General features: G+C 40.0%; 1 pseudogene; it reads right to left on the bottom strand.

The window, feature by feature from the left end:
* Positions 1-500: 500 nt before the first annotated feature.
* On the bottom strand, positions 501-1239 carry LOC110303954 (small ribosomal subunit protein eS17-like; annotated as a pseudogene).
* Between the last annotated feature and the right edge of the window lie 10751 nt (positions 1240-11990).

Here is an 11990-nt window from a genome sequence, read left to right as displayed (position 1 = left end):
CTCCTCACCGTTGCTCTGATAGGCAATGCTGACTCTTGCTGTTGTTAGATACATTTTTGGTTTCCTCTTTTTTGCTGTAACTTCTCCATCATAGGAGCATTGGCTTCAGGTAGATGGGGCTTGACCTTTCCCATGACTTACTCACATGACTGCATTTCTCTTTTATCTATGGTGATTGGTGTATCTTTCACTGACATAATGAAATTATCAAATTATGACTTAAGAAATTTATACTTGTTAAAATATTATAATATAGAGCTAACTAAATAAAAGCAAATATTTTTCTTTTATTTACCAATCAATTCTACTCCCCTACAAGAATTGGTTTAACCTTCTGGGTATTCTTTCAGAATAAACAATATCATAAACATATATAGTATGATTTTTTAAAAAATAAATGTATATGGCAAACATAGGACATATTCTACCTATCATTTGGCAACTTTATTTTAAAATATTTTTTCTTGTTTTCAGGTTTATTGAAAATATGGCAAAACAGATTAAACAGCTCCATGTGGTGTTTTGAAATTCATCCCAACAGTAGGCTGAGTGACAAGAGACTGCCAAAGTCCAGAAGCTTCAGTATTTCCTTGGTGTCAGGATCCACCTCAGTGATCTCCTGATCTAGGGCTGAGACCTCAGGAACGTAATTATTTCTCTCCCTTCTCTCTCTTCTTCCTGAAACTTGATAGAGATACCTCTCACAGGACCTCTCTGAATCTGCTTCATCAGATATGTGACATAGCCAGCTATCTTGTTCCAAAGTCTCTTGCTGAGAATAATGGTGATCTCCTTGTACACACCCTTGTTGGTGTGGAAGTCAATACCCAGGCACGTGTAGTACTTCCTTTTTTAAAAAATATTTTTATTAGATATTTTCCTCATTTATATTTCCAATGCTATCCCAAAAGTCCCCCATACCCTCCCACCCCCACTCCCCTACCCACCCACTCCCACTTTTTGGTCCTGGCGTTCCCCTGTACTGGGGCACAAAGTCTGCAAGTCCAATGGGCCTCTCTTTCCAGTGATGGCCGACTAGGCCATCTTTTGATTCATATGCAGCTAGAGTCAAGAGCTCTGGGGTACTGGTTAGTTCATAATGTTGTTCCACCTATAGGGTTGCAGATCCCTTTAGCTCCTTGGGTACTTTCTCTAGCTCCTCCATTGGGGGCCCATGTAGTACTTCCTGATGATGGCCCAGGCCGCCTTCTTCACAGTCTTGGTGTGAATGCAGCCCATGTTGGTAGGTCTCGGTAAAAGAACTTAAAGTGTGTGTGTATGTGTGTGTTTAAATTGAGATGGGATTTCTATGTAGTCCTGACTGTTCTGGAGCTTGTTATATAGACCAGGCTACCCTTGAACTCACAAAGTAAGTGCTGGGATTAAAGGCACACACATTAAAGGCATGCGCCATCATGGATGGCTCTTGATTCTAAATTCAACATTATATTTTATTCAACATGTATTTGTCGAATAAACTCTATCTATAGCTCAATCCTTATGCTTGAGCTTGAGTATAACAAAGTAAGATAATACATGTTTCCTGCCCCAGTAGTACTTACTGTATTGATCATTATCCTATGGTTTCTATTGCTGTAAAGACACACCATGACCATGGCAACTCTTAAAGAAGAAAACATTTAATTGGGGCTGGCTTACAGTTTCAGAGGTTTCATCCATTATCATCACAGCAGGAAACATACCAGCATGCAAGTAGACATGGTACTGGAGAAACAGCAGAGAGTTCTACATTTGGATCAGCAGGCAGCAGGAAGAGCAACTGAGACCTTAAAGCCCACCTCCACAGTGATACACTTCCTCTAATAAGGCCACACCTTCTATAGTGCCACACCCTGTGGGATCAAGCATTCAAACATGGGTGCATGGGGGCCATGCCTACTTAAACCACCACAATCAGCTTCCTATCATTTTTAAGATTAGGAGGACTGGTTTATTTTGGATCATAGTTTCATAGGTTTGAGTCCATGGTCAGCTCACCCATTGTTTGGGGTAAGGCATTACTTGTAGCAAGGGAGAAAAGCTAGAATACCACCGGGACCTAAATTATTTCTATTAGCCGCACCTAAGTTTTACTACCTCCTAACAGTGCCACAGGTTGGGAATCAAATGTTCAATATTAGCAGAGGTGGATGCGGGGGTCAGGGGGAGGGCATATTTCATATCCAAACTGTAGCATTTATGATGTACTGCAACAATATTTTGAGCTTCATCCTATTTCAGTGCCTATGTGGTTTGCTCATCACTTCTAAAGCCTATATGGGAGGTTCAACTTCTCTTGAAGAGGTCAAGCATAATTTATTTTATCAGTCATTTACTGTTTTTTGTTTTGTTTTGTTTTTCCAGTACAATGAATGTTATGGTGAATATCACTATGTACTTCCATGAGTTTTTATGTGAGATTGAATCATACTTTTAAAGCTGCTGGGACAAAGGATATGTGTACTTTAGAGTTTGATAGCTATCCTAATGCTAGTCCCTGGAACTCCATCAGCTCCGCTTTTGCTCACATCTCTCACTGTAAGAAACATGTCCTTCTCTTAGCTCCTAATAGTGTGAATTTTCACTCCATTAAGTTACCAATCTACTGCTTTAAATTCTCTTCACCCTGGGCTTGCTAAGTCACAACTCCTTCTGTTCCTTCTTCCTCTGCTGTAAACCTTTCTCCAAGGTCTGTATTATAAGGGCATAATGCTTACTAGAGGGGTTCAGGCTTCACAACTGTCACACTCAATGACCTTGTCTAAAGCCTTGGTCTAGTTAATTTTGGGGTATCATTTTCTCTTCTTCAGTTTTCATCTGGCTTCTACCACGTGTATTTCTCTTGTTCCCTTCCCAGATTTCTGGGAGGTACTGTAAACACAGGAAGAAACTTGGACTTTGGTATTCTCTCCTCTCTCCTCCTGGTCTCATTCTTGATCTAGCCCACTGACCTGGCTTTTGTTATCTTCTATATGAGGCTGAAGTAATCAGAGCCACTATAAAAAGCCCTATATCTGAATTTCCAACTGCTAGGCATTTTCCATGCTGGCAAAATCATTTATTTATTTATTTATTTATTTATTTATTTATTTATTTATTTGGTTTTTCGAGACAGGGTTTCTCTGTATCGCCCTGGCTGTCCTGGAACTCACTCTGTAGACCAGGCTGGCCTCAAACTCAGAAATCTGCCTGCCTCTGCCTCGCAAGTGCTGGGATTAAAGGCATGTGCCACCACTGCCTGGCGGCAAAATCATCTTTATATGATCAGAATGGAACTCATCATTCCCCTGCCTTGACATCTTCTTTTCTTGGCAACACAATCACATTCTTCCAGTCATCCTTGTTCAAACCAGCAACACATATCTTACATTTTCCCTGCTTTGGACCACATTTTCTGCTCCTTGCTAGGTCAATGGTGTCTGTTAAAGCCGTTTCATAGACAACATCTTGATGAATAATGGGTTAAACAGTGCTTAAAAGGAAATGACAGTACTTCTCGGAGATTTGTTTCATACATCTCTAAAATGAAACATACATTTCTCTACTTATTAGGCTAAAGAATGCTTTCTTCATCCAAGAACCCCATCCTTGGGAAGGAGCAGGATCTATGTTGCTGAAGGCATATTCAGGAAAACCACCATTCTGTAAGAAGAGATTTTTGATGTTTCATTTTACTAAATCCAGAAGTGAGTACTAAGACAGAGCCAGGCATGGCGAGAGCTATGCAGAGAAGAGTGGATGTCTTATTTGGCAGTGTCCCTTACAAACCAGAAAGTAAACACCTGTGTAGTTTATTTCAGACAGATTGTGTAACCAGTGTGAGAAGAGCCACAGCCCTCTAAGCTATAAAATGTGGGTTTAAACAATTTTCTGATTACTCAAAATTACCCTGGCTCAAAATTCTTTTAAGTGATGCTCAGTCATCTCAGATGGTCTCACACTTGGTCCTGCCTGGATTGTGAAAGCTGTCTTCTCATGGCTGGGGATTATAGAACCCTTCTTGATTCTGTACTGGTGGGTGGAAAAACATGCCTCAATGTTGCCAGAATATACTGACATGTTTGACTTCTCTAAAAGGAAATACAGATACATGCATTCATTATACTTCTGAATTTTAGAACATTGGCTTTTTCTATCACAGCCAGCATGTAGCTCTAAAGTTACATACAGCCTTTTCTATTTTCATAGCAATTATGTCCTTATTTTCAATTTCTTTTCACCTCAAAGAATATTTTCATACAGTAATATGACCAAAATGTCTAAAAAATAGAAAAAAAATCATTTCTTTGCTTTTCTTTAAAAAATAAAAAAGAGATATATTTTGTGATTATTGCTAGATATACATTTCTAGTAGTGACTTTTCATGCTTTGTTTATAAGGAATAACTGCCCAAGAAAGATAGAGTGTCAGGGGCTGGAGAGATGAATCAGCCGTTGAGAACACTTGGATGCTCTCAGAGGATCTGTATTCAATTCCCAGCACACAATGACAACTCACAAGAACTCATAATCCATAATCAAATAACTCCAAATTCCGGAGGGTCCGACGCCCTCTTCTTACCTCAACTAGCACCAGACATGCATATAGTACACAGACATACACGAGGGCAAATCATCTCTACACGTAAAATAAAATAAATATATCTAAACATTTGTTTTTAAAGCATCAGCTAGGATCCAAGGAACTGGAAACTCTCCCACTGGATAATAGAAATGTAGCTTTTCTCACAAACAGGACTGGAGAGTTCCTTGCAGGGCTAGGGTGTATGGGAACTTTGGGTTTCATTTTAGAGTGAAACATGGCTACATCCATTCCATGTACTATTACAGGCTTCAATGCACACAGGCAAGTTCAGCATCTGCTTTGTGAGGTGTGTTAATAACCCCAGTCTTTGAAGCCAGTTCCAAGATTCATGACTACCTAGACTCAAAAAATAGGACCCCACCCCCAGCACTGCTCTAACCTTTGGAGACAAGACGTTACTATGTAGCTGAAGGTAGATGCCAACTCAAGGCTCTAGACGACTACAGCCACAACCAATTTTAGTTTTTGCTTCTTGAAGGAAGTAGAGAAGTTTTGGGCCATGTTTGTCTTATGTCTCATGGAGCTTGCCGTTATCTGCCATTCTGGCTCTATTTCCACACCAGTTGCTGATCCTGAGAGGGGAATTGAGGCAAAATGGTTGGGGGTTGAAGAGACTTGAACAGCTATGAGTGTGATGAGAACAGACTCTCAGAAGACAGCTTCTTCAGTGAGACAGTTCATTTAAATGTAGTGGGGGTAGGGGGACAAAGGCTATTTAAATATTTGGAGAGTGGGTAGGGACTTTTGGAATGAGTGTACATCATTAGCTGGGGCCAGGGTGCTAGGGATGCTTTATTTATATAAGGAGGAATTCCAGGTGCTGCCACACATGACCATCCATAGAAGGTGAGAGGAAGTTTAACCTGGCTACTGGGCTATGTGAACTCCTGGGTGGGGGCAAAAGTCGGGGGTAGGACACACAGGCCTGAGCAGGGGTGAGCAATCCTACTCTAGTTTATCTCAGGATGAGATTTCTGAGGTTTGGACAGGCCTTGATCTCATTCTTTCTCTGGACACCTCACCTCCCATGGCCCACTGCTCCCTGGCCAACAACACAACTATCTGGCAAATTTTATTCAAAGATGGTTAGAATAAATATTATGCTTTCCTTGCCTTTTCCTTTATATGACTCAGTTCAATGATGGTTTAGGTAATAGTCTAAGCAAAATTTAGATGACTTCTAGATATTTAATGTTTTATAATAGCTTTTCCTCATCTGGCATAATATATAGCATTAGAGAAATGATTGTTCAAGAAGCTCAAAACACTTCAGCTCTATGTCTAATGGAAGACTTGGGAGCTTGAAACTCCTTTCTGAAAAATTATAAACATGGGCTGACATGCTTTGATTATTGATTAGGACATTTGTGATGCATTCAGGCTTCTAGAGGAAGAATAAGGTACATGGTAATAACCAAGCCTCCATAGTCAAGAAAGTGGTTGTTTCTTTGTAGTTGTAAACTGATGGAGAGATACAAAGGGTCACTCAGTTTGTTGTTCAGTCATTTAACAATCAAATATCAGAGTTGAAACAGAACTTGAATTCAGGTCTAAATTCTCTGTGGATTTTTTTTTTTTTTTACATTTAATAGGTATTTTCTTCATTTACATTTCCAATGCTATCCCAAAAGTCCACCATACCCTCCCCCCCACACACACCCCTACCCATCTATTCCCACATCTTGGCCCTGGCGTTCCCCTGTACTGAGGCATATAAAGTTTGCAAGACCAAGGGGCCTCTCTTCCCAATGATGGCCAACTAGGCCATCTTCTGATACATATGCACCTAGAGACACGAGCTCTGGAGGGTACTGGTTAGTTCATATTGTTGTTCCACCTATAGGGTTGCAGACCCCTTTAGCTCCTTGGGTACTTTCTCTAGCCCCTCCATTGGGGGCCCTGTGATCCATCCAATAGCTGACTGTGAGCACCCACTTCTGTGTTTGCTAGGCCCCGGCATAGCCTCACAAGAGGTAGCTAAATCAGGGTCCTTTCAGCAAAATCTTGCTAGTGTATGCAATGGTGTCTGTGTTTGGAGGCTGATTATGGGATGGATCCCCGGGTATGGCAGTCTCTAGATGGTCCATCCTTTCGTCTCAGCTCCAAACTTTGTCTCTGTAACTGCTTACATGGGTGTTTTGTTCCCAATTCTAAGAAGGGGCAAAGTATCCACACTTTGGTCTTCGTTCTTTTTGAGTTTCTTGTGTTTTGCAAATTGTATCTTGTATCTTGGGTATTGTGAGTTTCTGGGCTAATATCCACTTATCAGTGAGTACATATTGTGTGAGTTCTTTTGTGATTGGGTTACCTCACTCAGGATGATGTCCTCCAGGTCCATCCATTTGCCTAGGAATATCATAAATTCATTCTTTTTAATAGCTGAGTAGTACTCCATTGTGTAAATGTACCACATATTCTGTATCCATTCCTCTGTTGAGGGCATCTTGGTTCTTTCCAGCTTCTGGCTATTATAAATAAGGCTGCTATGAACATAGTGGGGCATGTGTCCTTCTTACTGGTTGGAACATCTTCTGGATATATGCCCAGGAGAGGTCTTGCAGGATCCTCCAGTAGTACTATGTCCAATTTTCTGAGGAACTGCCAGATAGATTTTCGGAGTGGTTGTACAAGCTTGCAATCCCACCAAAAATGGAGGAGTGTTCCTCTTTCTCCACATCCTTGCCAGCATCTGCTGTCACATGAATTTTTGATCTTAGCCATTCTGACTGGTGTGAGGTGGAATCTCAGGGATATTTTGATTTGCATTTCCCTGATGATTAAGGATGCTGAACATTTTTTCAGGTGCTTCTCAGTCATTCGGTATTCCTCAGGTGAGAGTTCTTTGTTTAGCTCTGAGCCCCATTTTTTAATGGGGTTATTTGATTTTCTGGAGTCCACCTTCTTGAGTTCTTTATATATATGGAATATCAGTCCCCTATCTGATTTAGGATAGGTAAACGTCCTTTCCCAATCTGTTGGTGGCCTTTTTGTCTTATTGACAGTGTCTTTTGCCTTACAGAAGCTTTGCAATTTTATGAGGTCCCATTTGTCGATTCTCAATCTTACAGCACAAGCCCTTGCTGTTCTATTCAGGAATTTCCCCCTGTGCCCATATCTTCGAGGCTTTTCCTCACTTTATCCTGTATAAGTTTCAGTGTCTCTGGTTTTATCCATTTAGATTTGTTCTTAATACAAGGAGATAGTAATGGATCAATTCACATTCTTCTACAAGATAACCACCAGTTCTGACAGCACCATTTGTTGAAAATGCTGTCTTTTTTCCATTGGATGGTTTTAGCTCCTTTGTCAAAAATCAAGTGACCATAGGTGTGTGGGTTAATTTCTGGGTCTTCAGTACTATTCCATTGGTCTACTTGTCTGTCACTATACCAGTATCATGCAGTTTTTATCACAATTGCTCTGTAGTACAGCTTTAGGTCAGGTATGGTGATTCCACCAGAGGTTCTTTTATCATTGAGAAGAGTATTTGCTATCCTAGGTTTTTTGTTATTCCAGATGAATCTGCTGATTGCCCTTTCTAATTCGTTGAAGAATTGAGTTGAAATTTTGATGGGGATTGCATTGAATCTGTAGATTGCTTTTGGCAAGATAGCCATTTTTACAATGTTGATCCTGCCAATCCATGAGCATGGGAGATCTTTCCATCTTCTGAGATCTTCTATAATTTCTTTCTTCAGAGACTTGAAGTTCTTATCATACAGATCTTTCACTTCCTTAATGAGAGTCACGCCAAGATATTTTATATTATTTGTGACTACTGAGAAGGGTGTTGTTTCCCTAATTTCTCTTTCAGCCTGTTTAACCTTTGTGTAGAGAAAGGACATTGACTTGCTTGAGATAATTTTATATCCAGCTACTTCACTGAAGCTGTTTTTCAGGTTTAAGAGTTCTGTGGGGGAATTTTTAGGGTTACTTATATATACTATCATATCATCTGCAAAAAGTGATATTTAGACTTCTTCCTTTCCAATTTATATCCCCTTGATCTCCTTTTGTTGTCTAATTGCTCTGGCTAGGACTTCAAGTACTATGTTGAATAGGTAGGGAGAAAGTGGGCAGCCTTGTCTACTCCCTGATTTTAGTGGGATTGCTTCAAGCTTCTCACCATTTACTTTGATGTTAGCTACTGGTTTGCTTTTATCATGTTTAGGTATGGGCCTCAAATTCCTGATCTTTCCAAGGATTTTATCATGAATGGGGGTTGGATTTTGTCAAATGCTTTCTCTGCATCTAACGAGATGATCATGTGGTTTTTGTCTTTGAGTTTGTTTATATACTGGATTACATTGATGGATTTTCGTATATTAAACCATTCTTGCATCCCTGGAATGAAACCTACTTGGTCAGGATGGATGATTGTTTTGATGTGTTCTTGGATTAGGTTAGCGAGGATTTTATTGAGTATTTTTGCATTGATATTCGTAAGGAAAATGGTCTGAAGTTCTGTATCTTTGTTGGCTCTTTGTGTGGTTTAGGTATCAGAGTATTTGTGGCTTCATAGAATGAATTGAGTAGAGTACCTTCTGCTTCTATTTTTTGGAATAGTTTGTGAAGAACTGGAATTAGATCTTCTTTGAAAGTCTGATAGAAATCTGCACTAAACCCATCTGGTCCTGGGCTTTTTTTTTTTTTTTTGATTTTTAATATTTTTATTACATATTTTCCTCAATTACATTTCCAATGCTATCCCAAAAGTCCCCCATAGAGCCCCCCACTTCCCTACCCACCCATTCCCATTCTTTTGGCCCTGGCATTCCCCTATATTGGGGCATATAAAGTTTGCAAGTCCAATGGGCCTCTCTTTCCATTGATGGCCGACTAGGCCATCTTTCGATACATATGCAGCTAGAGACAAGAGCTCCGGGGTTCTGGTTAGTACATCATGTTGTTCCAACAATAGGGTTGCAGATCCCTTTAGCTCCTTGGGTACTTTCTCTAGCTTCTCCATTGGGAGCCCTGTGATACATCCAATAGCTGACTGTGAACATCCACTCCTGTGTTTGCTAGGCCCCGGCATCGTCTCACAAGAGACAGCTATATTTGGGTCCTTTCAGCAAAATCTTGCTAGTGTATGCAATGGTGTCAGCGTTTAGAAGCTGCTTATGGGATGGATCCCTGGATACGGCAGTCTCTAAATGGTCCACCCTTTCATCACAGCTACGAACTTTGTCTCTGTAACTCCTTCCCTGGGTGTTTTGTTCCCAATTCTAAGAAGGTGCACAGTGTCCACACTTTGGTCTTCATTCTTCTTGAGTTTCATGCGTTTAGTAAATTGTATCTTATATCTTGGGTATCCTAAGTTTTGGGCTAATATCCACTTATCAGTGAATACATATTGTGTGAGTTCTTTTGTGATTGTGTTATTTCACTCAAGATGATGCCCTCCAGGTCCATCCATTTGGCTAGGAATTTCATAAATTCATTCTTTTTAATAGCTGAGTAGTACTCCATTGTGTAAATGTACCATAATTTCTGTATCCATTCCTCTGTTGAGGGACATCTGGGTTCTTTCCAGCTTCTGGCTTTTATAAATAGGGCTGCTATGAACATAGTGGAGCATGTGTCCTTTTTACCGGTTGGGACATCTTCTGGATATATGCCCAGGAGAGGTATTGCTGGGTCCTCCGGTAGTACTATGTCCAATTTTCTGAGGAACCGCCAGACTGATTTCCAGAGTGGTTGTACAAGCTTGCAATCCCACCAACAATGGAGGAGTGTTCCTCTTTCTCCACATCCTCGCCAGCATCTGCTGTCACCTGAATTTTTGATCTTAGCCATTCTGACTGGTGTGAGGTGGAATCTCAGGGTTGTTTTGATTTGCATTTCCCTGATGATTAAGGATGTTGAACATTTTTTCAGGTGCTTCTCTGCCATTCGGTATTCCTCAGGTGAGAATTCTTTGTTCAGTTCTGAGCCCCATTTTTTAATGGGGTTATTTGACTTTCTGGAGTCCACCTTCTTGAGTTCTTTATATATATTGGATATTAGAAGAACTGGAATTAGATCTTCTTTGAAGGTCTGATAGAAATCTGCACTAAACCCATCTGGTCCTGTGCTTTTTTTTTGGCTGGGAGACTGCTTCTATTTCTTTAGGGGATACAGGACTGTTTAGATCATTAACTTGATCCTGATTTCACGTTGGTACCTGGTGTCTATCTAGAAATTTGTCCATTTCATCCAGGTTTTCCAGTTTTGTTGAGTATAGCCTTTTGTAGAAGGATCTGATTGTGTTTGGATTTCTTCAGGATCTGTTGTTATGTCTCCCTTTTCATTTCTGATTTTGTTAATTAGGATGCTGTCCCTGTGCCCTCTAGTGAGTCTGGCTAAGGGTTTATCTATCTTGTTGATTTTCTCAAAGAACCAGCTCCTCCTTTGGTTGATTCTTTGAATTGTTCTTCTTGTTTCTACTTGGTTGATTTTGCCCCTGAGTTTGATTATTTCCTGCTGTCTACTCCTCTTGGGTGAATTTGCTTCCTTTTGTTCTAGTGCTTTTAGGTGTATTGTCAAGCTGCTAGTGTGTGCTCTCTCTAGTTTCTTCTTGGAGGCACTCAGAACTATGAGTTTTCCTCTTAGAAATGCTTTCATTGTGTCCCATAAGTTTGGGTATGTTGTGGCTTCATTTTCATTAAACTCTAAAAAGGCTTTAATTTCTTTTTTTTTTTTTCCTTCCTTCACCAAGGTATCATTGAGTTGAGTGTTGTTTAGTTTCCATGTGAATGTTGGCTTTCTATCATTTATGTTGTTATTGAAGATCAGCCTTAGTCCATGGTGATCTGATAGAATGCATGGGACAATTTCAATATTTTTGTATCTGTTGAGGTCTGTTTTGTGACCAATTATATGGTCAATTTTGGAGAAGGTACCATGAGGTGCTGAGAAGAAGGTATATCCGTTTGTTTTAGGATAAAATGTTCTGTAGATATCTGTTAAATCCATTTGTTTCATAACTTCTGTTAGTTTCACTGTATCTCTGTTTACTTTCTGTTTCCATGATCTGTCCATTGATGAAAGTGGTGTGTTGAAGTCTCCCACTATTATTGTGTGAGGTCCAATGTGTTTTTTGAGCTTTACTAAAGTTTCTTTAATGAATGTGGCTGCCCTTGCATTTGGGGCATATATATTGAGAATTGAGAGTTCATCTTGAAAGATTTTACCTTTGATGAGTATGAAGTGCCCCTCCTTGTGTTTTTTTATAACTTTGGGTTAGAAATTGATTTTATTTGTTATTAGAATGGCTACTCCAGCTTGTTTCTTCAGACCATTTGCTTGGAAAATTGTTTTCCAGCCTTTCATTCTGAGGTACTGTCTGTCTTTTTCCCTGAGATGGATTTCCTGTAAGCAGCAAAATGTTGAGTCCTGTTTATGTAGCCAGTCTGTTAGTCTAT

This window comes from Mus caroli, unplaced genomic scaffold, assembly GCF_978045245.1.
Source record: "Mus caroli unplaced genomic scaffold, Mus_caroli_1 scaffold_9, whole genome shotgun sequence".
In the NCBI taxonomy this organism is placed as follows: Eukaryota; Metazoa; Chordata; class Mammalia; order Rodentia; family Muridae; genus Mus; species Mus caroli.
This window is presented reverse-complemented; position numbering and strand designations above follow the sequence as displayed.